The 27,917-nt window shown below is 45.6% G+C and overlaps 1 long non-coding RNA gene across 1 annotated transcript; it reads right to left on the bottom strand.

The window, feature by feature from the left end:
• Window positions 1-1,381: 1,381 nt before the first annotated feature.
• LOC124500955 (uncharacterized) lies at window positions 1,382-23,876 on the bottom strand. Its single transcript, XR_006959671.1, has 3 exons — window positions 23,810-23,876; window positions 18,174-18,257; window positions 1,382-1,646 (listed from the first exon to the last, which is right to left on the bottom strand). It is a non-coding gene; the product is annotated as an uncharacterized LOC124500955 (long non-coding RNA).
• Between the last annotated feature and the right edge of the window lie 4,041 nt (window positions 23,877-27,917).

The following is a 27,917-nucleotide window of genomic DNA, read 5'->3' as shown; positions in this document are numbered from 1 at the left end:
GAAGCAAGAACAGCAATGGTCGGAGATAAGGCATTAACCTCTGCAGCAGTTTTGCACATTCCGGGTACACTGTGTGGACGCGCCAGGTCCATCCACATGTTAGAGTGATACCTGGGCTGCCCTTGAACCTCCAGCAAAGGTCTGAATCCAACGGCAGAAGAAATATGACTTGGGCTGTTTCTGTGTGCAGAGTCAAAGAAGTTTAAGTCCCAGGAGGGCATGCCTCTTGAGGAAGGAGAGACAGCCTACAGGGCAGTGAGTTTCTGACAGTGGACCAAAGCATCCCTCCAAAAGTCTGTCCTTCTGGCTGTGTGTCCTAGAATCAGCCAGCGCTGTGTAGATAACATCAGGTCTTCAACAATTTATGTGCTTCCAACCGCCCTATGAACGAAACTAACACTTCCCTCTAGTCACTTATTATTCTTCCTTTTCAGAGATCTCTCTCCATTCTCACTTCTCCTGCTGTTATATTATACAGCATTTCTTTAATAAACAACCTCAACATTTTCAACGTCTCAGCAAGTTTTGATACAACTACGTTCATTCATATCTTCCACTTAACAACCACGTTTCCTGCCAGTCCTAATCTGTCCTAGTCTCAGTTTATTACTGAAGATCCTTGTATTAGTCTTATTATCAGTATGTTTATTTTCTTCTTCAACAAATCCAAAGCTGGAGAAGTTGGTTGCCAAGAGGATCTTCTTGGAACTGTCAGACCAATTCCCTGAGAATTCAGGAGAGTGGCAGTTTCTTAACGCACCTTCTCTTCTCTTGAGATTTCCACCATCAAAGTTTTAAATATTCAGGCTAATCATCAATGAGCAAAATGTCTGATTTTAGAGACATGCCTTCTTCAAGCAAAAAACTAGACCAACACCTACATTCGTCAGCTCAGGATGCTATATAACAAAATACCACGGACTGGGTGGCTTAAATGACAGAAATTTCTTTTCCCTCTGTTATGATGACTGGAAATTCAAGATCAAAGTAGCCCAGTCAGTGTCTGTTGAGAACTCCCTCCCTGATTTGCAGACAGCTCCCTTCTCCATAGATTCACTAATGGCAGAGAGAGAAAGAGAGAGGGAGCAAGTTCTCTACTGCATCTTCTTTGAAGGACTCTAATCCCATCCTGAAGACCTCACCTTCTTGACCTCATCTAAACCGGATTATCTCCCCAAAGCCTCATTTCCAAATACCATCACATTAGGGCTTAGAGCTTCAGCCTATGAATTTTGAGCGTTTGAGAGAATTCAGTTTACAGCGCCATCCAAAGAGCAGATAGGGTACATTTCCAGGATTACCGCGCAACTTTCCATACACTTTCCATACCAAACCGAAAGCAGTACGTGGTACATAGTAGCTGTTTAATAATACTGGTTGAGCAAATCAAAAAAGAGCAAATGTCTAGACCTATCCTTCCAATATAATGGCGTCGCATAGCAAGAATCAGCATGCATTTGTTTAGCAAATGGATATATTAGTGAATCAATACTTGGTACCCACATATTCTAGCATTGGAGACCAACCCTGCACTATAGTTTGTTAGCTGGATGGATCTCACTGCCTGCTGCCAAAACTCCTTCCTGCTCACTGTTTGTTCACCGCGTTCTTATTTCCACCGTAGAGCCTTTGGTGGTTACCTGTCCCTGCAAGAAAGACAAATAGGGTAAGGTTTGAATAAAGCACGGCTGGCTTCTAATCCCACAGCGACCATTTTATACTTGGGCAAAACTGGGCACATCACTGAATGTTCCTAACAATCTCAATCTCCTCGGGGATTCAAATACCTTCAAAGGAAAACAATTAGAATTAAATGTTTTTTTTTAAACAAAATTATATTGGGGCGCCTGGGTGGCACAGTCGGTTAAGCATCCGACTTCAGCCAGGTCACGATCTCGCGGTCCGGGAGTTCGAGCCCCGCGTCGGGCTCTGGGCTGATGGCTCAGAGCCTGGAGCCTGTTTCTGATTCTGTGTCTCCCTCTCTCTCTGACCCTCCCCCGTTCATGCTCTGTCTCTCTCTGTCCCAAAAATAAACAAAATTATATTTCATGAGCCTGACGCAGCATCTCGATACATGTCTATTCTCTCCTGAGAGTGGGCAATTTCCATTTTCTACAAATCCTGTTTCTTCTGTGAAAGTTTTCTCCCTAAAATTGTGTTCAGTCTTGGTGACATGGTTAATCCAGGCACTCTGCCCTCTCAAAGGGGCCCTGAGATCTGATCTACCCGCTCCTTCTTTTCACCGCCTCAGGCCTCCTAGGGGAAGGCATGTACCCCAAGCTTAGCCAATCACGTTCTCTTAGGACATTGCTGAAAAGAATGATACGAAGACAAAAGAAAATGTTTTTAAGTTCATTCATTCCAGCCGTGATACCTTTAACAGTCGTGTAATTTTTTCGTGGTCTTACCTCATTTTCCAGCCCGATTCTCTGGTCTTCCTATTGACTACATGAACTTAATCAAATATATGATTTGATTAAGTTAGCTTCAATTAGATTCTCTAGTTTGCAACCACAAAATGCTGGCTATAATTTTAAAAAATTATATTTTTAGGGGCGCCTGGGTGGCGCAGTCGGTTAAGCGTCCGACTTCAGCCAGGTCACGATCTCACGGACCGTGAGTTCCAGCCCCGCGTCAGGCTCTGGGCTGATGGCTCAGAGCCTGGAGCCTGTTTCCGATTCTGTGTCTCCCTCTCTCTCTGCCCCTCCCCCGTTCATGCTCTGTCTCTCTCTGTCCCAAAAATAAATAAAAAACGTTGAAAAAAAAATTTTTTTTAATTATATTTTTAAAACTTCTCTTAAAGGCACAAAAGTAGCCAAATAAAAAGAAATAGTTCTTGTTCATAGGCAGAAGGATTTGATAGTGTAATGATAAAATTTTTTCTGTAAAATCAACATGGTAGTAATGAAGCCACCAAAGGCTTGTTCCCAGCTGAAAAAAAAAAAAAAAAGTTAATTCTACTCTATATTGAAAGGCATTGTTATACCCCAAATTATGAAAACTGCAGTACTGGACTATTTAATTAAGGATACATTGATAGCTATTTTGGGAAGGAAAAAAACCCTTCATCTATCAAAATAAATTCCAGAGGGATCAAAGATTTAAATGCAAAAAGTAATCATAAAAATTTTATGAGAAAATAATATATTAATGTACTTACGCTCTTGGAGTGGGAAAAGCCTTTTCAAGTATGAATCAAAAATTGGAAGTCATAAGGGAAAAGGCTGATTAATTTGGCTAAATATATTTTAAAAATTCTCGGTAGAGCAGAAATACCAAACACATGACCCCCTCCACTGCACTGATTCCCGGTTTGCTCCTAGCCTCATAATATTACTTGTGATTTACCATTTAATCCCTGTAATCGTTTCTTTGTAACCCATAGTGAAGATTCCATATCAGTACTTAGTTATACAATATTGATCCAGATTCAGGAATCTGGTGATAGTCCCCTTGAACTGAAGCATGTGCATTATTGAAATATGTGTGAAATGATGAAGGTAGAGTTTTAAAATACATATTATCTGTCACGTAAGCGCTTTACATTTATTGTCTCCTTTAATCCTAGCAAATAATTCAGCCCACAGTTCTAAATGACTAATACTATTGCATCCATTTTACAGATGAAGAAATGGAGAGTTGAAGAAGCAGGGTGAACACTTGAACTCAGGTCTATCTTTGAACCGAATGTGTGTTGTTAATAGCTTCATTGCGCGCTGTTGATGGAATGGAGATTGACGCATCTCCATTTGGAAGACTTAGTAAGCATAAGACCAGATGCTACCTATTGTTCTCTCCCTCTGAATAAAAAGCAAGTTTCACTACACACACAAACACATGTTCATTCATTCAAAAACCTTTACTGAGTATCTACTATGTGCCAAGTGTAAGTTCTAGAAGTTAGTAATCTGTCAGTGAATAAATCCAAGTGTCAAAGTGTCTGCTCTCAAGGGAGGAAACAGTACGAAGCAAACACATAAATGCTACATGGCAATAAATGCTAGGAAAGAAAAAGCAATTAAGGAGAATAGAGTGATAGAGAGAAGGCAGGATGATCTATTATGACAGATGGTCAGGAAAAGCGTCTCTATTAAGGGGACATTTGAGCAGATACTTGAGGCATTAGGGAGCCAGGCAGATATTTAAGAAGAGAGTAACGAGCACGAGAACTCCAAGTGCAAAGGCATGGGCACACTGTCATGCTCATGAGGACCGCCATCAAGAGCAGTGTGACCGGAGCGAGCGGTGGGCAATGAGGTCAGAGGTCTAGCAAGGGCTAGAACACCCGGGGAACATGTCCACCTGCCATGTTCACAAACAATACCCTTTAGTGCCAGTGTCTATGAGACAGCACTAGTCTGACTTTCAAGCAGAAAAAGCATTCTATACTCTTGTGTGCTCTTGGAAGAGAGCTGCACAATCTGATGGCAGGCTCAAATCACCTACTGTGTGGTACCCAACCAGAAAGGCACACTATGCCCTTAGAAAATGGGAAGCCAGGAGACATTTATGATTAACTTACACATCTGCTAGGTAATCTCTCCCATTATTGTTTTCATCAAGCAGAGTAGACTAAACAGTTGAAATGATCAATTAGCTTAATTGCAACTTGGAGCCGTGTTCCCTACCGTGAAATGAATTCTCTCCACTTTGACGAGGTTATGCATTTGAGATTTACAAGTGATAGCGCTAGTATGATTTTGGTTTACAATTACTCTGATTCTCCTCCTTGTGGGTTCTTGTTAAAAACTCAACATGTTTAACGTTCAGTCATTAGCACATATTGGGGGAAGCGAATTAGGGGAAGGAATTCTGTGGATTCTGTAAATACATTTTTGTTTTTTAATTCTGTTCAGCTGTGGGCCGATGTCCTATGTAGACTTGTGATTAGGACCCAAGTCTGATCAAAATCAATGTCAAAAGATGAATTTCACAAGAAAAAGAGTGAGGGGTTAAGAAGGTAACCTTTAAAAGGGAAGATTGTTTAACTGCAATTGAGTTACTGTATTAAGAAATTACATTCCTAAGGATCAAGGAATGACAATTTTTTTTTTCTATCCAAGGCCATACAGTAAATATTTTAGGCTTTGTGGGCCATGTAGATCTCTTTTATGACTACTCAACTCAGTGTGGAAATAGTATGTAAATGGATAAGCCTGGCTTGTTCCAATAAAACTTTATTTATAAAAGCAGGTGGCAGGCAAGATTTCCCTCACAGGATGTAGCTTGCAGACTCCTGGTATAGAGCCTCTGGTTATTTATTTCTGCAAGTGCTCAGGAAAACAGGTAAGGAGATAGAAAAATAGCACAGCTTCTTTCTCTGTTCTCCTTGCTCACGAATCTCCAAACCAAATGTGATTTTCAAAAGCAACCCAATCAGGCAAAAACAAAAATAAATACCAAATAGAAATAATAGTGGGGCTCAGGGTACAGATTACCTCTGCAGTCCTAGGACAATGCTAAATATATCGATGCCTAACCACGGCAGGGAGGACTCTACTTTTGCAGTGGGTCATAGCAAGTGTCTTGTTAAGGAAGGTTTCCAGTCAGTCATATGCTCCCTCCTTCTTTTGTTGCATGTGAAATCTGACTAAGGTTTGGGGGCGTGGCTGTGACAATTGCATCAACCGCTATCACAGACTTTGCTTTCTGGGGCCGGAGAAACTTACTGGCTTTCCCTGGGCTCCAGCTATGGAGACCCTCCTGGCTGGCTCCCCCGCCCTGATGTGCCAGCCTCCCTCCGATATTCCCAGCCAGAAGGGTGCTCCTCGAGAAAGAGGCAAGATACAGAGGCAGGATTGCTTCCTGTACCCGCTCAACTCAACTATAAACCCTTAGAAGGGCAAGGTCATACGGCATATTTCTTTCTTGTACCCTTTAAGAGGCTAACATAGACCTGTCTGCGGAGAGGGTGCTCGAGAAACCCTGGTTGGAAGGAGGTGCCCCCAACCCTGTTGCTATTTATCTACTGATCGTTCAGGGCCTTTTCAGGTCCTAATACTCAGCAGCCCTCACTGACCTTTCCCCCTACCTCCTCGCACACCACTTCCCGTGCCAGACAGGAACTAAGCCCGAAGGTGAGACGCCTTACTTGTTGGAGAGCCTCAGAATTTTGTCTTCATGGCCCATAAGCAGATACATTTCGTGATTCTGTAACATTAAATCACATGCGTCCTCATTAACCAACAGTGGTGGTGGAAAACCTAAACACAGAAATAGGCTGGTGGGACCTGTGAAAGGCACACGTTCCCCCTCCCCAACAGCCTTTTTTTTTCTTTTCAGATTACAGTGACAGATTGTTCTCAGGGAAAGGCATAAGTTACCCCGTGTGCTGGACGCTCTGTTGTCACCTCAGCGTTGCCACCCCTCTAAGTCTGGTTACCACGTTTCACAAATTCCCTTCTCTACACGGCCCAGCTTAGAGCTTGCCCACGAGAGGAACTTGCAGACATTTGGAAAGTGGAAGTGAAGCACAGCCGTTCCTATTCTCCAGAAGCGGCTGTAGGCTGATGTGGAGGCAGACAGGAGATTCCCAGGGGCTTCCAGAGAGTTCTCCAGAATCATCTGCTTTGCCGCAGCAGACTGAGACTGTTGAAGCTCCTCTAGGATTTCTAAGAATTCCAGCAGCTTCCAGGCAACCACCTGCGTAGGTACTCCTGCCTGAGATCAACAGCGTCAACAACCTTGACCTCTAGTGGCACCTTTGCTGATTTCTGCACCCTCAGATTTCCCACAAAACCCCTTAAGTCCATGTTAAACCCTTTATCCAGACTGAGCCCTGTTTTACCACAGGTAAAGAAGGATAGGGTAGTATACAGTTAACAGCACCTTAGCATTTACTTTCCTTTCAGAAAAGCATGGGTGTTAAGGAGAGCATCCACTGACGACCCAAGTGCTCTATTCCATTGAATCTAGGATGTTTTTGACTATAAAACATACAGGCGCCATTAAGAAAGAAAAATGCCCCCGGAGCACCTGAGTGGCTCAGTCGGTTGGGCCTCTGACTTCGGCTCAGGTCATGATCTCGCAGTTCGTGAGTTCGAGCCCCAGGGCAGGCTCTGTGTTGACAGCTCGGCTCTGTGTCTCCCTCTCTCTGCCCCTCCCCCGCTCACGCTCTGTCCCCCTCTCTCTCAAAAATAAATAAGCATTAAAAAAAAAATTTTTTTTAAAAGAAAAAGAAAAATGCCCCCTCCATGGAGGTCAATAGGAAGCCCCTCCATAAAGCTGGGAGACCAAACAGTTATATCTCCGGTGCAAGCATAAATGAGACATCTCATTTAGGAAAGGAGGGGGAGACATTGCCGATGGGGCAGCAAGAAAATCTCCCCGGTTAGAATTTGAACTACAAACTGTTCATGCGGCTTTGCAGTCTGAATTTATACTGCCAAGGTAGCCCCCAAATGCTGAGGCAGAGAAGGTACAGGTTTGGGGTCGGTGGTGCCCTCAATAATCCGGCCCAGCAAAGGCAAGCCCTCCCTGGAAGACCTCACTTTCAGTCCAGGTGCAGGGATTGTGGGCCTGCACCGACAACCGGAAGATGCACTCTGTTCTCAGACTCGGAGCACGGAGATAACAACCACGGTGGGTCTTAGAATTATGAAACGTGTTGGCAGACGACGCCATACTAGCTGTGTTCTGTGAGTTTCCCACTCAGAAGGTTGAGAGCATCGCCTTTGGATTGTGAGGCGGAGTCAGGCAGTTAATCTGCATAGAGCCCAGACTCTGCTGAGTACGAGACCCCCACCTGGCCCCATCCCAGTCTCCGGACGTGCTGGCACAGGCTTCACACGCCACGCACGCACTCTCCACACTCTGTTCCAGCTTCTTGCAGCCACTTCCAGCTCTCAAGGCTCACTGGCCCATTGCACATTTCTGAGCTTTAATACTCATCATCCGTCTGCTCTCCGCTCTCTCCTGCCCTTTGTGGGTTGGCTCACTCAGGAGGAGAGCATTGCCTCCTTAGGGAAGCTTTCTCTGAGCGTGTCTGGTTTACGTGTGCCTTCTCTCGGCTTCCATAGCTCTCATGTTCAGTAAGAGCCCACCAGGGTGCTTACGCTTGCTAAGAGTTAAGCTTAATAAAACACCAAGTGCCTACCCCAATGGCCGGCACACTCTAGATGCTCTATAGATGCAATTTCTCTTCTCACTTTCTTTTTTATTTTTTTAACGTTTATTTATTTTTGAGACAGGGAGAGGCAGAGCATGAACGGGGGAGGGTCAGAGAGAGAGGGAGACACAGAATCCGAAACAGGCTCCAGGCTCTGAGGGGTCAGCACAGAGCCCGACGCGGGGCTCGAACTCACGGACCGCGAGATCATGACCTGAGCCGAAGTCGGATGCTTAACCGACTGAGCCACCCAGGCGCCCCTCTTCTCCCTTTCTTAAGGGCCTTGAATGTCCAGTTCAGCAAGATGCGTTCCCTACAGCATGCTGGCCACAGTTGAGGCGACAAGGGTGAATAAAACAGGCCCTGCCCACGAGATGACAATACGATGAAAGAAAAGCAAAGAAAAGTAGCTTTTTAATTCACACGAGACAGTATTACAGTGACTCACAGGATGGCCTGAGTCAGGCTGCTTGTGTGGCTCAGGAAAAGGAGCAAAGAGTGAGGATCTTCTCAAGCATCTCAGAGACCCAGTTATCACTAGTCTGGTAGTGCAGAAGGTAGAGATTCGTGAGCAAAGACGTGGGTGCATGAGATGACAACTGTAAGAAGCGATGTGATCAGTGTTTGAATTTACACAGCTTTGTATCCCAGAGTTCACGGGACCGGGCACATGGTGGGAAGGAACGAAGCAGTGAAGGAAGGAAGGAGAGAGAAGGAGAGAGCAGGAGAGAGGAGAGGAGTCTGTCCTGCATTTAACTGTCCAGCTGGTTATGGGCAAATGGAGCCCATATTTATTTATTTATCTATCACTAACCAATAAAGCATCTAAGTCAAGAAGGGAGGGAGAGGGAAGGGGGGGAGGGAAAAAGAAAGGAAGGAAGAAAAGGAGGAAGGAACTCCGTGGGGAGGATTTTTTTAAATTTGTTTTCGTCCTTCTTGTCTCACACTCTTGACCTTCCTCCCAGTTTTTATGAACTTAAGATTCCAAGGTGCCCATCCAAACTAGGGAGATGGCCCTTTTCCCCCCATGCCAAAGCAGCAAGGACCTCTGTGCGGTTATATGTTGGTAAATATTTAACAACCGGCTCTCCGGGAGGAAAACAAAAGCCCTGACTCACAGCACGTGCCAGTTTCAGTAGCACAAGCCCTTATCTCGGCCGATTTCAGGCTACCACATGACACAACTGGTCCCAGAACTGGGAAGAGACAGCGCAGTGGGCTCTCAGGAGCTGGTACAAACCGGCCCCAGCACGGCAGTGTGCGTGGGAGTTCCAGAAATGCAGAAGGCCGGCAGGGACGAGAACCGGTAGCTAGAGCACCGGGAACAGCAAGCTGTAGGGTCCTAACTTCTGGAGGCCCCAGGCCAGTTTTTCCGCAAGGGGCCACCCCTCCGAGCACCCTGGGAGGTCACATGGTTCAAGGCCCCAGCCCTGCAGGAGGTGGTTCAGGCAGAAGATGCGGTAAAAGTCTGATGAGAATGTAGATAGTCACTAAGGCTCCGCTGCACTTGGGGTGAAATCCGAAGTCCAAAGCTGCACCCCCTCCCAACACCCTAGAGAGCCAAGAGGCAGCTGCGGTCCTCCAGCCCTGGCCAGAGTTATGCCCCGAGCTGAACACACAGGAGCCCCCCTTGAACGTGTGCTGAAGGAATTAAGGTGCTCTGCTGTGCGCCTGGCAGGTGGTCAAGTCTCCTCGAGGGGAGGAGGAAACGGAGAGGGAGGGTGAGCACAGTCATAGTATCCGAAATACCTGTAAGCTTCCAGGAGCGACAGGAACATTTATACAGCACGAGGGTATCCATGGGAATGAGGGAAGGGTAGTGGACAGAGGGAAGTTTAGACTTATTATTAGAAATGGCTAAATAATGCAGGTTCTTGAATTGCCCTCTCTTCCTCCTTTTTCTTATCAGCTGGGAGAAAATGGTGAGTGGGCACAGAGGTAGTGGGAGTAAAACAAAGAAACTCTTTGTAGCAAAACAAACAAGAGGCTGTGGCTCATGGGCATAAAACTGCAATCTCTCTCCTTCCCCAGGCAAATGTGGGGCTCCCTCACCCCGTCCGACACCCTGCTGCTAATTCTCCCCTGGATGTGATCAGAGAGTTCAGGCAGATTATAAAAATGCTGAGAGATGTGTCCGCACAAAGGCTTGTACGTGGATGTTTATAGCAGCGTTACTTAAAATAGCCAGAAGGTGGAAACAACCCAAATACCCATCAACGGATTAATGGATAAACAAAATATGGTATATCCAGACAATGGAATGTTACCAGGCTATAAAAAGAAATGAAGGACTAATATATGCTACCATATGGATGAATCTTGAAGGCATTATGCTAAGTGAAGGAAGCCAGCCGCAAAGGACCACGTGTGACCATATGATTCCGTTCCTTTGAAATGTCCAGAGGAGAATATCTATGAGATAGAAATTAAATTGACAGTTGCCTAGGGCCGAGGATGGGGTCGGGGGGATAGAAGGTAGTTGTCAGAGGATATCGGATTGCTTTGGGGGGGGCGACGGAAATGTTCTAAAATTGTGTTGATGGTTGTACCTATCCGTGAATATACTAAACACCATTCAACTGTACAATTTAAATGGGTGAATTTTATGTTAGATAAAGTGTATCTTAATAAAGCTGTTTTGAAGAAGCTGATGGAAGCTGACGTATGATGTGTGACGTCTGACCTGTCCTTGCCTCAACCCCTCCTCCTTATTACCCCAGTCACAGCGTGGCATCATTCAGCCGGACTGCTGAATTATGGGTGTAGGACCTCTCGGACTACTGAAGCAAAACTCGTCAGACAATAAAAACAAATGAGACAGAACACATCTGAGGGGAGAGATTAAAAGTAAACAGAGGCGTGCAGCCACAGTCTCTCCAGCTACCCAGTCCAGACACCCAGGAGTTATCCTTGGCACTTCCTTGGCCATCATTCTCCGTATTGGGTCCATCATCAAGTCTGTGGATGGTCCTGCCCCAATGCTTCGAACCTCTCCCCTTTCCCCCGTCTCTACTGCTAACCCCTAGGCCAAGCTATCACTTAAACACTCCAATAGCCTCCTAACCATCTCCCTACTTTCACTCGTGCCCTCTCTTACTCTCCATGCCGTAGAGCAAACTTTCTGAAACCCAAATGTAACTGAGTCACAATCCCCAATAACTTCCTATGGCTCTTAGGAAAAAGAGAAAAATCCTGAAGCTTGCCTACAAAGTTCTGTGTCATCTAGCCCCTACCTTAGCCTGCTAGCCACAGCTTGTAAGAGCCTTCCCCTGGCGTTCACTGCTCCAGACGCACTGGCTTTCCTTTATACTTCTTCAGAGGAACAATGCTTCCTTATTCCACAGGGCCTTTGCACATGCTGTTCTCGCAAGCAGAAAGGCCAAATCCCTAACCATTCACTTGGATCCTTTTTGTCCTTCAAGTTGTAGCTCAAATATCACTCCAATGGCTTCCCCTAACCACATTACCGAAAGTGGCTGTGCCCCATCCCCTACACTCTGTCACACAGTCTGGTCGTTCCCTTCATAACATGAGCACAGTCTGTAATGGATTGATTATTTATTAATTCTCTACTGGAATGCAAGTCTCCTCATCTTGTCCCAGACTTCCTAGTCCTAGTCTCTCCCACACACCCACTGCCAGCCCCGTACAGGGAACAAATTCTCAGCATAAATTTAGGAAATGTGACGTTCATGTTTATTCTCTTCACATGTTCTGTTTCACCTCTGCAATTCCCCAGGGCCCTCTATCTTCTCGCTGCTCTGGGGCCTCAAGGCATATCCCCTCACCTGGCCTGGCCTATCCAGGCAGTCTCAGTAAAAAATGGCCTTCCTCCTTCCTTCTGCCCCTTCCCCATCCATGTTGCTGCTGACCTCAACTGAAGCATAAGACATCCATATCCAACCCAATTAATTTACATGATAGTGAGAATGTGGCTAGCCCCTTAAATAGGTGTAGGAATGATGTTTCTAGAAGAGCACCAGCAAGAGAACCCCTTCAGCAGAGTAGCACATGAGGGTATGGCCAAGGGGCTAACTCCCCCCCCCACCCCGTCCCCCCAAGACGACTGTCCTCAGCTGCTCTGGCATTTTATCACCCGTCTCCTTCCTTTACTCCTGCAATTTCCAGGGCATCAGCAACTCCCAGATGAGGGCAGGGGATGGGACAGACACGACCTCAACTGTTTGTACACAGGGCCATTTTCAAGCCTAGGTTTTGCATCTGGGGACGGCCTACATTACAGTGCTGATAAATATATTTTAATTGAATTCTTCCTGAGCTCCATGCCCCAGACTTACCCAGATTGTTATATTGTTTCACATCAGGTGTTTTATCGTAGCACTGAAACAGGAAACCGCTGTAAGAAACCAGCTCCACACCTAAATTAGTCTAGATCAAAGGACTCCAGATTCTGAGTGCTTATTGGCCTCTGTGTCAGGTCACAAGTTCAGGCTAGGTCCTTCACACTTGTGGGTCCAATGAACAGAGCTCCCCAAGGTTTCCTCATTCAAGACCCATTTGGGGGGCGCCTGGGTGGCTCAGTCAGTTGAGTGTCTGACTCTTGATTTTGGCTCAGGTCATGATCTCACGGTTCGTGGGTTCGAGCCCCTCATCGGGCTCTGTGCTGACAGTGTGGAGTCTGCTTGGGATTCTTTCTCTTCCTCTCTTTTTGTCCCTCCCCGCTTCCTCTCGAAAATAAATAAGTTAATAAAAAAAAAAAACAAAACACATTCGGGACACTTGTTACAAACGCATCTTCTCAAGCTCCTGGCTTGCTGAATTAGAAGCTTTATGGGAAGGACCACCTGGTCTAAAGATTATGGGAAATCTCCAGGAGAGGTGGTGACTCCTAGAGCAGTCGTGGTTTTGTTCTTGGTAGTTCCGTCCCCGGGAAACCCTCACGGTAGTCCCACCGTTGGAATCTCTGACTTAGCAGGATGGGGCCCAAGAAAGTGAATTCCTAACAAGGTCCCAGGCCGTGCTGGAGCTGCTTCTCTGGGCACCACCCTTCAAGGATCGCCGCTTTTGAGCAAAAGTCTTTGAAAGGATCATCGGTGTTTGCTGTCCCCCACCCCTCCCTGGCCATTCTCTCCTGAACGCACTGCATTTGGGATTTACTCCCTTTCTTTCCCCTGGAACTACTCCCGTCAGGATCATCCAGGACCCGCTCTTTGCTAAGTCCGGGCTCCCTTCATCTTACTTGGCCTCCCTGACATGCCCCATCCGTGAAATGTTTCCTCACCAGACCCCCAAGACACCCCCTCTCTCACTCTCCTGGTTTCCCTTTTAATGGCACTGACAACTCCTTGGCAGTCTCCTGGGCTTGGGGACCTCTTTTCTTTATTCTCTTTCCTCACTGCCTACAAAATCCACATGCTAATGGCTCTCAAATATACTCCACCTCAAGCCTGGCTCTCTCTCTGGAACTGTACGCGAACCGTATATATTTCATATATCTGACCGCCTTGTCAACAATTCCACGCACGTGTCCATTGAGTAGGCGTCTCAGACTCAGTTACAGAATTAAACTCTCATGCCCCTTGCCTCCACCGTCCTGCTCCACGCCCCATCTCAGCAAAGGGCACCCCCATGCTTTTCATTGCTTAGGCCCACATTGTTTGTGTCATCCTTGACTCCTCTCTTTTTATTTTTTAAGAAAAGTTTTTTAATGTTTATGTTTGAGAGAGACACAGCGTGTGAGCGGGGGAGGGGCAGAGAGAGAGGGAGACACAGAATCCGAAGCAGGCTCTGAGCTGTCAGCACAGAGACCAAGGCAGGGCTCGAACTCTCGAACCACAAGATCGTCACCTGAGCCAAAGTCGGATGCTTCACCGGCTGAGCCACCCAGGCCCCCTCCTCTCTTTTTATCACAACTCATACCCCCTCCATGAATAATACTGTGGGATTTCAAGGCTCACCTTCACTGCCACCACCCTGGCCCAAATGACTCTTGTCTCCTTCCTGGATTCTTGCAACCACGTCCTAACTGGTCCCCTGGCTTCTGTTCTTACCCTGCTTTGGTCTGCCCTCCATGCAGCAGAGCAATCCCGTGACAAGAAGGACTCAAAAAAAAAACAAAAACAAAAACAAAAAACAACGTCTCGAGAGTGACCAGCAAAAGCCTGACCAGTCTGTGCAACTGCCTTGTCCCACATCATCGTTTGCACACTCCAGCCACTCACGCCAGTGCAGCTCTACTGGGCTCGCTCAGATATGCAGGACACCTCAGAGTCTTAGCGTTTGCTCTTCCCCTGCCTGGAATACTCTTCCATTATATGCCTGCACAGCTCACCACTCTTCCCTTCCATCCTTCTCAAGTGTCATCTTCTCCGGGACGCCTTCCCTGACCAGGCTGTTTACAAGTGTTTAAGAACCTCAGTTCTCATTCCCTGTCCTCTCTCATGTTCGTCGTCAGATGCGTTCCCTTAATTGTCTTATGTTATTTACTGTTTATCTACCTCCAGTGGATTGTAGGTCGATAAAGGCACAGATTTTGTGCATTTTGTTTATTGATGTATCTGTCGGCACATAACCGGTATTGAAAAACATTTGTTGAATGCATGAATGAGTTCTGATTTTGATACTAGGTGCTATGCATAAGTTATCTCATTTATCTCCATTTCCCAGCTAAAGAAACTGAGGTCAACACGGTTATATTAACCACATTTGTCTAAGGTCGGTATAAACTCCAGGGTGAGCCCTTATTTGCCCGTGGTCTTGAAGGGGGCCCATAACTTTCTGACTGACTCTCACTGGACACTGGAATTTGTCCCCAAATGACGGGTCATTCTCGGTAACAAGGACAGCTGGGACTCAGGTCTGTTTGGCTCTAAAGCCCTGATTTTTCCACAATGCTACCAAACCCCTACTGCAGATTCCGTGGTATTCTAGTAAATGTGTTTATGTCATTCAAAGCATTCTTTTTTTTAACTTTTTATTTAGATTCCAGTAAGTAAGCATGCATAGTGTAAGGCATACAATTTAGTGATTCAACCCTTCCATACATCACCCTGTGCTCACCACAAGTGCCCTCCTTAATCCCCAACACCTATTTCGCTGCACCCCCGACCCACCTCCCCTCTGGTAACCATCAGTTTGTGCTCTGTAGCTGAGAGTCTGTTTCTTGGTTTGCCTCTCTCTCTCTCTCTCTCTCTCTCTCTCTCTCTCTTTTGCTCCCTATGCTCATTTGTAACGGAAAGCGGTCATAATTGACTGCACGTTGAGTAACAGTTCACCCTGTCCAGCTCCCAATCCCCATGCTCAGTGCTTTCTAGATTTCCTAACTGCAGATTGTCTATTCCCACTCAGAGCCTGGCTGAGCCACTTCTAGCTTCCGAGCCTGAAGCGGGGTTGGACTGGAGACAGGGCCTGCTTCGTCAGCCAGTGCAGAAATGAGTGCACAAAAAGGCAACCTCCAACCTCCTTCTCTAAACGTCCCCTGGTCCTCTTGCTTTCTCACTGCTTCTTTAATGTCTCAGTAGCCGCCATGTCAGCATTAGGATCTTCAAAAAACAGAAGGAAGCCTCACTCTTAGAAGAAAAGCAAAACAAGACAGAAGTTTTCCATGGAAGTTGGCTCTCTCCCCATTTGCCCCCACTTATGGGGTCTTTTCAGTCTCTGCAGAAATAGTGTCTTTTCCACTGTCAACCAAGAACCCTCGGCTGTAAGACTTAGGATTATTTCCCTTAGATGAGCACTGGGTGTTGTATGGAAACCAATTTGACAATAAATTTCATATATTGAAAAAAAAAAAAGAATTATTTCCCCTACAATTCCTTTACTTTTCCCAAACTGCCATGCAAAATCTCTACCTCTTTGTGGTCCCTTTTTCTCTCTTGCTTATGACTCTCCTGTCTCTTTTTAAGTGAGTATTCTTAACACAAGTACTTCTAATTCCATGAAAAGTCAATTAAAAGTCTCAAAAATGCCTAAAAATACAGAGAGCATTTAACTTGTCTTAGGAGACCTGCTGGAGGAAATATTGTTGTCCTTGTCGCTGAGAATTTCAGTGACTCGGAGACAAATTACATCTATTGCCTAAGGAATGAATCAGAAGATGTTGGCGACACCCTCTTAGATATGGACAAACAAGGAATATTCCCTTGTGGAAGGGTGTGCCCAGGCAATGTTCAGAGACACAAAGGTCAAGATCCAGATAATCCCCATGACCATAGTCAGCCCTTCTGCTGTCCCACCAATGATCAGAGCCGGGGTTACTTGGAGCCGTTTTCTGAGGAGTCCCTATCTACCTTACCCCCTAGGACTTCTGTGCCTGTGCAGTGTGACTTCACTGCATGAAAATAGGGAAAACAAATGCAAAAAGAGCAGGGTCTCTGCTCAGAGAGCAGCGCTAGGGCTCTCTTAGAAGCCTTCCAATCATGACTCGAAGCATGGTGGAATTTTTTAATTCGCCCCCTTGTCTGCCAACATGATCAAAAGTACCCAAGTAAGAAAGCACCAGGAGCTAGGCAGTCTTCCCAGCAGAGGCTGCATTACAGCTGAGCATTGTATTCCAGGGGCCTGTCCCAGGCAGAGAAGGTACAGGAACCAATTAAGATCTGTGGAGGCCCTCGGTGTTGAGAAGGATACAAAGAGGTAATTTTTAAATAAAAAATGCTAAGCCATAAAATAAATATAAAAGAGTCCTTTTTTTTTTTGCCCACTCTGATATCAAATAATTTTTTTAAATTTTTTTTAACGTTTATTTATTTTTGAGACAGAGACAGAGCATGAACGGGGGAGGGGCAGAGAGAGAGGGAGACACAGAATCTGAAACAGGCTCCAGGCTCTGAGCGGTCAGCACAGAGCCCGACGCGGGACTCGAACCCACGGACCGCGAGATCATGACCTGAGCCGAAGTCGGACGCTTAACCGACTGAGCCACCCAGGCGCCCCTGATATCAAATAATTTGAAAAGAAAAGATACTGTTCCTCTGACTTACTGGCGCCCTACACACACACACACACACACACACGCACACGCACACGCACACGCACACATCCTGTTTTCGAAGTAACACGGCCATGCCAGGCAAAGGTTTTCTTCATAGGAACTTGCCTGAAAGTAGAAGACGTTTATCCAGATTCATCCATCCCTTATTAAGTGCCAGCTATCTGCCAGATGCCACACTCAGCAAATTTGCACATCGCCTTTGCTGATCCTAGCAATACAGTTTTATGGTGATTTGGGGACCAATTCCATCCATTCCACGCAAGTGAGAGCAAATCAAAGGGTTTGGTAACTCCTGCCTAAACGGCGGACCATGTTTTACAAACAAGAAAACTAAGCGTGTTGGTGAATCCACCAAGTAGCAGAGGCCAAAACAGGCGAGACACGCAAGTGATTTATTAAGGGAAAAAACAGGAGCAGGCAGGCAGAGCCTTCAGACCTGGCTCCCGTGAAGCAGAGAGAGAGAAGAAAGAGAAGAAGTAGGAAGAGTCTAGGCCTGTAGCACACATACATGAAGAGCACAGCCAGGCTTAGGAGGGTCCTCAAGCCAAGGAGGGTGCCCACTGGAGGAGTCACAGATGTGTCCCGAATGGGGCTGCCTTGATGTGTTACTGTGCTAGGTCACAGGCTGGTAAGAGACCCCCTGGCTGGGGGTAGATCCAGTGACTGGGGAGTGGGCTGGAAACAGGGCATCTGTCAATTATGTCCCTGAAGCAAGACATCTGAACGGTGTATTTCCTTGGTCACCACACTGAGGCATTAGAGAATGAAAGTCAGTTTTCCTGTGTCACCTCGCTTGTTTGGGGGTGAAACTGTGATTCAAATCCCGGCTTTTTGGGTCCGTGTTCCATATTCTTCTCACTCTGCCAAGCAGATCCCTTAATTCGAGATGGTGTGGAATTATGGAATTTTAGGTTATTTGCATTTATGTGTTAAATTTAATTTTTTTTTTTTCAAAGGTCTCCTTTCAACGTGTGGCAGTCAGCTGGCTTACGAGTTGGGGAGTTTTGCCAACTATCAGGCTGTCCTGTGTAGGATTCTATCCAGGTTTTTGGGTATAAGCCCGAGCCAAGAGAAAACGTGACACCCTTGAAAAGTAACCAGGCATCATCGTACCTCAGGCGTCTCTGAAATAGAACTTGCATTCTTGTCGGAGACACAGCATCCTGTCCTATTAAACGTCTTTTCTTCCGGCGGATGCTATAAGACAATGAACAGACACATCAACTTCTAGCTGTGACAAAGATTGGCTTTTCTGACACATTCACACCCCTCTTTCTCTCCTGCTAAGGAGGAGGTCTTGTAGCACAACGAGCCATCAAAGTTGTGCTGTCGACGATCGCAAAAGAAAGGTTTGTTAAATAGATGCCATCCTCTGAGGAATTCGTCCATTCCACAAATATTTACTGAATGCCTATGTCCCAGGCACTGGAAATGTAGTATTGGGTATGGGGACAGATGAGCCCCTAGTATGAAATTTTCCCTCCCGGGGGGAGGAGAAAGGCAAGAAACCACAAAGAAATAACACGGAATAGCAGTAACCGCTATGAAGAATATAAAACATTAGAAGAGGCTCGAAAGGAGTGGGGAAAGGTGGAGGTGCTTAAATAACACTCCAGGGATGGCTTCTGAGCATGGACATGTATGAATGGAACCATCTGTGTGAAGATGCCAGGCAGAAGGAACCTTGGGGAGAAAGGGCAGCTCCCGGAGGCAGGCACACGCGTCTGCATTTGAGGCGATGGAATGGAAAGCCTGCAAAGTACGTGGGGGTGTCATGGCTCAGAGACTTAGCTGGGGACCGAGTCACACAGGGCTTTGTAAAATCCAGATAAAGATTGGATTCCATTCTAAGTGCACCCGCGAGCCTCTAGAGAGTTCTAAGCACAGTAGCGTTGGGAGCTGAGTTAGTGTGCTGTGGGAAAAATGCATTGTGGGAGGCAAGGATAGAAGTGGAGTGGCTGTTTGGCAGGGACTGCAGTGGTCCAGAGGGAGAGCATGGTGGTGATGGAGATGGTGAGATGTGTTCAGGTCCGGAAGCCCTTGGCCTCCTCCCACACGAGCCTGTAGGAACCCCGCCTCATCCATGCAGAATGGAGGCCTGAAATAATGGTCTCTGAGCCCTGACCACATAGGATGTCATCTGAGACATCAGTAGGATGCAGTGTCGAGCTGGGATGTGGCAGAGGGTCTTAGCCAAAGACAGAGAGGGAAGTCAAAAGCGTGTCTCACTTTGCGCACGGTTGAAAGAATCAATTCAACAAGCAAAGACCTATTAAACCGTATTTTGGGGGATTTGGGGCATGTGTTTAGGATCCGCTATTGGTAAGATGCGTTGCTTCTGGTAATCGCCTGCGGCTGCACACCCCTGGAGACACTACAAGGCACACTGGTGAGTCACATGCTCCCAGCGGTAGCTAACAATTCTACAGAGCTCACTGTAGCAGGCACCGGGTGTTTTTCCCCTACTATCTCATCTAATGCTCATAGCAACTCTATAATGAAAGATCATCATTCCTACTTCATGGATGAGGAAACCGAGGCACGGAGAGGCAAAGTTATCACACCTGATTGCTCTCACTTTGACAGATCTCTTCTGCTAAATATGAGGGGGGCTCCAATGACTCCAAGGACCTTCGACCCTCACCCTGTAACCCATGGCTGTCTTGCATTTAAGGGCACCTGTGGCATTCTGAGGGGCATCTTCTAAGACATAGAGCTATGGTGCAGTAATCACGGAAGTGAGTTTTCTCATTATAGGTGTTTCCAATGTATCCTGGCTGTCAGATGGGCCCAAGAGAAGACCTTAGAAGAGGGCACCCAACCCAGCAATTGCAATTGCACTACGAGGTATTAATCTAAGGGATACAGGTGTGCTGTTTCGAAGGGACACATGCCCCCCATGTTTATAGCAACACTATCAACAATAGCCAGAGTATGGAAAGAGCCCAATTGTCCGTCGACGGATGAATGGATAAAGATGTGGTATATATATACATAATGGAGTATTGCTCGGCAATCAAAAAGAATGAAATCTTGCCATTTGCGACTACGTGGATGGAACTAGAGGGTATTATGCTAAGCGAAATTAGTCAGTCAGAGAAAGACAAAAATCATATGACTTCCCTCATACGAGGACTTTAAGAGACAAAACCGATGAACATAAGGGAAGGGAAAGAAAAATAATATAAAAACAGGGAGGGGGACAAAACATAAGAGACTTTTAAATATGGAGAACAAACAGAGGGTTACTGGAGAAAAATGGGAGGATGGGCTAACTGGGTAAGGGGCACTAAGGAATCTACTCCTGAAATCATTGTTGCACTATATGCTAACTAATTTGGATGTAAATTTAAAAAATAAAATTAAAAAAAAAAAAGAAGAGGGTGCCCAGCCCTCAATAATCAGAAATTGCACGGGGCGCCTGGGTGGCTCAGTCGGTTGAGCGTCCAACTTCGGCTCAGGTCGTGATCGCGCAGTTCGTGAGTTCGAGCCCCGCGTCGGGCTCTGTGCTGACAGCTCGGAGCCTGGAGCCTGCTTCAGATGCTGTGTCTCCCTCTCTCTCTGGCCCTTCCCCTCTCGAGCTCTGTCTCTCTTTCTCTCTCTCTCTCTCTCTCAAAAATAAATAAACACTTAAAAAATAATAAATTGCTGGTCCACCAATGTCATGGTCCAGCTCTAACCAAAGCACTGTTCAGCCTCATAGTGAGGAAACTTTTAGCAATGAGTTCATTTATTATTTATTGACCTACTAAATGCTAGGCACTGTCCTAGACACTAACGGTGACAGAGAACAAAACCACTCTCTGCCTTCAAGATTCTTACAGGTTAATAGAAATACCAACCAGGTAGACTGGCTAAAGTTCACAAAAGGAGAGAATTAACCACACAAAGTGTGTGTGTAAATATTTAACCAGAAAACTGCAGACCAGAGAAATGTGTTAGCTGAACAGAAACTAGGATCCAGAATCCATGTGGGTTGGGGCGGGCAGGGAGAGAAGGATTTAAGAGAAGAAAGGGGGAAACTATTAAGGCCGCAGCAGAGGAATTTGGAGTATGTCTAAGGATTCCAGACGTTTCACTGAAAAAGGTAGCATCTGGCTGTATTTCTGCCTGAGGCCATTGTCCTCCTTTGAGGCTGAAAGCACTTGCCATCTGCTGGAGGATGCTAATGTTAATACAAGAAGCATTTTGCTTATGACTTCTATTCTGCCCAGGAGAGGTGGGTAACAACTCTAATAGCACATGGAATGGAGGAAAATATGTTCTTGGGAAGCTCCCAGGCTAAAATCTGACCACTCTTAAGACCTCTTCGTGAGATAGTGGGCAAGATTTGCTTAGGGATCTTTTGCCAATAATTTTTTTTTTTTAATTGGGAGAAACAAATCTATGGCAGAAGGATGAACGTTGGGAATTTGAGGATTCTGGGGCTAAAGTTACCCTTCTCCCTCATCCATCCCACTCTCCCAGACATATGAAAGAGTCACTTGGGTAACGAGAAGAGGAAAACAGGAAAGGTTTCTGGTGAAGGTCCCACCCTTTCTTCTGAGTTAGAATTGCTCATCTGGGTCATATTACAGAGGTGGGGACAAAGTTTCCAGAGGCTTCACTAAAGTATTTTCTGGGAGAGGGAATTGGCGTCTTCTTTTCTTCCCCTCTTTGGCATGGATTATTAGTTCTTTGACACTCGGTGAAAATAAAACGAAACAAAAAAAAAACAAAAACAAAAACAAAAACAATGGGTCTGGGCAATAGGAAAGAGAGGGCAGTTCTGGGTAGAGCACTTTCTCGTGACACCAGCCTCCAGGCCAACCATCTGGAACGCACCTCTTCATCGATGCCATGAGTAAGAACTCTCCTGTCAGTCATAACACCGCCTTTTCCACTTAAATTACAAATACTTTTATCTGACTTGTTGTTACCTTTTAGTTCTGCTTACAATATTTTTTACTTACTGAAGGATTTTCCTTTTGTATAGATAGTAAGCTCTACCAGTGTTGGTCTTTATAGTTTCTACCTTTGACTTTAAACATACACAAGGCTCCCACATCCAACATTTTGAATTATTCATCTATATGCATTCTAATTCTTAATTTTTTTTAATGTTTTTATTCTTTTTTTGGGGGGGGACAGAGAGATACAGAGCATGAACGGGGGAGAGGTAGAGAGAGACAGGGAGACACAGAATCTGAAGCAGGCTGCAGGCTCTGAGCTGTCAGCACAGAGCCCGACGTGGGGCTCGAACTCACGGACTGCAAGATCATGACCTGAGCCAAAGTTGGACGCTTAACCGACTGAGCCACGCAGGCGCCCCTATATGCATTCTAATTCTTTAGCATTAATCTATTCTATTTTTGTGTATGACATGGGATAATGATCTCATTTTAATTCATTTTCCCACATAATTAATTTTCCCGGGACAACTTTTTTTTTTTTTAATGCATTTCTTCGGTAATTTGAAATGTATTTTCATCATACACTAAATATTTTATACACTTAAGTATGATAGATCGCAGCACCACAACATTGCAAAATATTTTAGAGCCCCTCCTAATGGTATCCTGCCTGCAGGAAGGTAAGACAAATCTTGTTGAATTCAGGCATAGCCATATAACTTGTGTCGGTCAGTGAAAGGCAAGTAGGAATGACAAGTATCACTTATGCAAAAGGCAGTAAGAGTCAGTGAGTGGCTCATCGTGCCTTTACCCCCCCCCCCCTTGTAACAATACCATTAACGTTTCCTGATAGATACTCCTCCATCAGCCCATGTCCCAGGATGAAAACAACATGGAAGAAGATAAATCCTTGGGGGGGGGGGAAGCTAAGCATTCAAATTGTCTTGTACCCACTCAGTTTTAGGGTTTCGGTGTTATCTTCCCTCCACTAACACAAGAGTCCTGGCAACAGAATGGGCTGTCGTGCCGTTGTCCGCATTACCGTTTCACACATGACCATCTCTGTGAATTCCTGCCTGTGGGCCCGACCAGAGCTCCGTGGGAAATGGTAACATTGGGTTGCCAGAAGTGGTGTGGGAAGGTGAAGAATGGGATTTACTTGGGGAAATGCTGAAAGGTAAGGGATGTGGGAAGCCAGTAGAAACTTGCCCAAATCCCCTTTCCTCCGACCACGGGTGCTGCTTATGCCTCATGAATGCAAGCATGTTTAGAGACGCTGCTGTGGCAGTCACCCTGTAAGGCACCGAACTTTCTGAGAGTTGGCACTGTAATTGAAACACCACTGGGTCTGGAAAGATTAGGTGCAAAGAAACCCCACTTTCAGGGGAAGGGCTCCTTCCGTGCCCTGCCTCGGCTTCCAAGTGACTTGCCCATCCCCCAAAGGGCTGAATGCCAACTCTGAGCTATGTCAATGAGGCCCCAGAGGATGTTCAGGTTTGCATGTTTCCAACTTCAAAACCTCTTCACAGCCTCAGACTTAGCCAGTGGGAACCGATGGGTTCTAGTCCGAATCACGTCGGTGTACGATAAGACCTAATTCTGTGCCTCTGCCTAAATTTTGACATTGAATGGCAGCCAAAATCTGGCTCTCTTTTGAGCTGGAAGTCAAGGCAAACTGTACTATTTCAAAGAGCATTCCTACTCCAACCTCCCCCCCCCTCCACAGCCACCTCCACAGCTCTGCAGAGATTCACAGACATATAAATCAGAGTTGGCTCAGGGTAGAGGAGGAAGGAGAACTGGACGCCACCCAAACAGAGAAGTCATACCCAGAACAATTAGTTACCAGCAACATACATTCCAAACAGCACATCACAGGAACAGGAATCTCCCAAGTTCAGTGCAACTAAGAACAGAAGCAGCTAGAAAAACAGAAAAGAAGAAAAAAAAAAAACTGGTAAAAATTCTAACAGAAAGCTACATTTTTGCTATTGACTGAATCTTTCTGTTTCCTCCAAATTCATTTGTTGAGACCTAATTCCTAAGGTGACGGTATTTGGAGGTGAGGACTTTAGGAAGTCCTTGGATCATGAGAGCATATCTCTTCTGAATGGGATTAGTGCCCTTATGAAAGAAGCCCCAGAGACCACCCTTCGCCCCTTCCACCATGTGAGGATACGGCAAAACGACAGCCGTCTATGGTTAGGAAGCAGGTGCTCGCCAGACTCTGAATCTGCCCATCCACGATCTTGAACTTCCCAGCCCCCAGTACGGTGCTGTTTATAAGCCACCCAGTATGCGGTATTTTGTTGTAGCAGCCTAAACAGACTAACACAGTAAAATGAAACAGAATTCTTTCCAGTTGTTATGGGAAGTCCTACCTGAGAAAAGGGCATGCAAGAACGGCACTGGGCACAGGAAGAGTGTTACCAGTGAATTAGATGGTGGAAAGCAGAAAAGGGCACAAACTGGACCAAATCCAACCTATTCGCATTATTACCCCCTTCCTGAGAAGGAGGCTAAAGGAGCAGGTTATACATGACGGTGGTATCGCTACAGTCATGCTGATGTGGCTGTAAACTTGACGCGGTTCTTACTCCGTAGCTGAGGGTCAATCATTCTGAATGATTAAGAGTCGTTTTTCTTCATACACCCCCGAGGTGAATAATCTCATCAGACTTTTTCTAGATGGACGTCTGAAGTAGGTAGGCCCCACTGCCAAGTGAAGCCAGAACCGCGGTGCCCAGACTGGACAGCCCAAATAATCAGCACTCCTTCCAGAACTGCGCCGTATAACGAGGCTTACGCTTCGTGTCTGTGAGCTCCTTGGATCCTCACGGTGCCCTCGTAAAGCAAGTAGGGTCCATATTTTACAGATTAGGAAACAGGGGCACAGTAAAGCCTGGGTCATAAAGCTGGCAAACGACAACGCTTTCTCATTGAAACTAACTCTTCCGGAAAAACGCTGCGAAGATTCAATGTTCAAGCCAACCCAGAAAGACGTGTCCTAGACATATTTGAGGATGGCTTCCAAGCTCCTTTGAGATCTCTCCTGAGCCCAGGGGTGGGCCCTCAGCAGCCAGACCTAACACATGAGACCTTCCTGCACCCTGGCCACGGCTGATGGATCCAGGTGGAGGCTTGATCCCATGCAGACCATTTAGAACAATGTCACAAAGCAGTGCTTGGTGGCTCAGTTAAGCATCCAACTCTTGATTTCAGCTCAGGTCATGATCTCACAGTTTGTGGGATCGAGTCTCATGTCAGGCTCTGCACTGACAGCGTGGAGCCTGCTTGGGATTCATTCTCTCTCTCTCTCTCAAAATAAATAAATATACAAACAAACATTTAACATGTCACAAAACAAACAAACAAAGAAGGAAAACCATGAGAAATTCAGAGAGTGAGTCATTAGAACTAGATTCTGTTAGGGGCAACTCTCTCAAGCCATTCTTCTTGGGTGCTGTGAGATACTTCAGTATCTCCATTCAACTTTTCAAAAAATATAATTTAGGGGCACCTGGGTGGCTCAGTCGGTTGAGCGTCCGACTTCGGCTTAGGTCATGATCTCACGGTCTGTGAGTTCGAGCCCCGCGTTGGGCTCTGTGCTGACAGCTCAGAGCCTGGAGCCTGCTTCAGATTCTGTGTCTCTCTCTCTCTCTCTCTGCCCCTCCCGCACTCATGCTCTGTCTCTCTCTCTCTGTCAAAAATAAATAAACATTAAAAAAAAAAATATATATATATATATATATATATAATTTGATTTTTTTAAACTTTTGCCGAACTAATCACTTTCTGCCACTGGCAACTAAAGAACCACAGTTAATACAACACAGTTTTCCCAGTCTCTCTCTTTCCGGGTCTTAAACTTGTCTTTCCACATAACACCTCTTGCTTTCATCCAAGTGCAGTTCTCTCTTCACTGATCATTTTCTCTGCTTTTGTGTAACGATGGTAAAGTTGGGGTACTTTCTCTTTAGGCCACATTTTCCTTGGACTCACCAACTATTGACCTTCTCAGATGACCACGAAAAAAATCAGAGGCTAGAGAGAAAAAACCCACTTACGTACTCAGGAGGAATGAGTGGGCTGGCAGGAAGCCAATGGGATTGCAAAATCCCTGTTAAATTAATAAACTCCCTGTCAAACTGCCTCAGTTCCTCTGCACACTAACAAGACACTAGCAGTCTGTCTCGGGCCCACCAGAACCAGTGAGCTGACTCAGATTGCAGGGTAGGTCAGTGCAGTATCCTTAAATCACCTCCCCTTCGAGTAGAGTTTGCAGCTCACATAATACCAGATCAGCAGGCCCGTAGGTAAAACAACACTCAGCAGAGTATTATGAGCTCTAAGCTTGCAAAGTGGAGTTATTTAAATAAAAAAAAAAAAAAAAAAAAATCATCAGTTTAAAACTTCATCCCTCTTTGCTTGAGTGAAGGGAGACAAGGACAACCTTTTAGCTGCGTTTCCATCCGGTAAGGCTGAGCGCAGCAGCTATAAATTAGCAAATAACAAACAGAGTGGTGAGGTCACACCGGAAGTGCCCTGGAGCCTTCCCGCGCTTTCCAGGGAGTTCTACAGGATTATGGGAAAAGCGGATGCAGCGTGGATGCAGTCAAGAGGGATGATTGCACGAGAGGGCCCAACGGGCTTCGCACGGAGGTCTTCTCGTCTCTAGGTGGTGCCAAGCATGGGCAACCAAGGGCGTTTTTTTATGAGCCTCCAGCGTCTACTTGAGCACGGTTAAAGGTGCTCTTAATTGGTCTTCTATTCAGAGGCCTTAAATTAACTTTAACTAAAAATAGTGCTTACTTGGTTCAACGAAGGAAAATTGGATTTAGATTTAGAGTTGCTGTACAGATGCAAAATAAGCTCTAAAGCCTTCACTTTTTTTTTTTTTTAACCATAGCATATGGGCAAAGCAAAATGCAAATGACTTTGCAGTTCTCGATTTGAATAGAAGTACTTTTGTGTCTGACACCAACATGCTTTTTCACTTTTTCAGTTTGATATTGGGGAAGAGGAGAGTTAGGGAAACGGAGGCAGATTGGGACTCTTCTCCACGGTTAGTCACCGTGGATGGGTAAACCTTTCTCTGGGGTGTTCCTGGAGACACTCTACCGTTCTTGGGATACTTTTTTTGCCTACTAAGTATTGTCCTTAGTATTTTAGCACTTCGTTTAACCTCCTAGCCTTACTAGCCTATAAATTCCTGGGAGAGGAGGCTACGTGCTACCCATTTTAGTCACTCGCCCAGTTCTGAGCCTGATGGCTTCCCGAATTAGTTTTACAAATAAACGTATGAAGTACAAGTAAACAAACAAAAACGACGGAAAACACAGCGAAGTAGATGGTGGGCTCTAGAATAAAAAAAAACTTTAATTCTGCCCCTGTCCATATTCACTATGGGATCTTGGACAGCAATTCTGTTTTCCATCTCCTCATCAATAAAGAGGAGATAATCACAATACCCCTTGTAGAGGGTTGTTGTAGGAGGATTAAATGGGATAATGTGTAAAAGGACCTAGAAGACCACCTGGCATTCAGTAAGAGTTCAATAACCATTAACCAAAGTTGTTGCTATTGTGTCATTACCTCCCTTGTTTACAATTAGTCGGTGGCTCTTTGGGCTGTTTTGAAACATCCCTCCTTCTCCTAAGAAGAAAAATACATTCTGATGCAGTACAGTCCTGGGTAAAAACTATGATTCTGAGTTAATTAAAAAAAATTTTTTCTAAATATGCTAAGCATATCTGCTTAAAAATTCAAGAAAGTAAGTTTGGTATTTTAGAAACATGTCCATCAAATCACCACTATAAAATGTCAGCACTTCAGAAGACTTCCCATCTATGAGTCACTTCGTTAATATGATCTATAGTTCACCTGTCTCGAGGTGTGCAAGAGTCATTTGCTTATTTTCCCTTAGTACGGCTAAAGAGAAATGAGGCACAGAGAAACATTCGGC

Source organism: Lynx rufus, unplaced genomic scaffold (assembly GCF_022079265.1).
Source record: "Lynx rufus isolate CCGP_SWC_20201006 ecotype Redwood Valley unplaced genomic scaffold, mLynRuf1.p SCAF_7, whole genome shotgun sequence".
In the NCBI taxonomy this organism is placed as follows: Eukaryota; Metazoa; Chordata; class Mammalia; order Carnivora; family Felidae; genus Lynx; species Lynx rufus.
The sequence above is the reverse complement of the archived record's forward strand: the minus strand, read 5'-3'. Positions and strand labels throughout refer to the sequence as shown.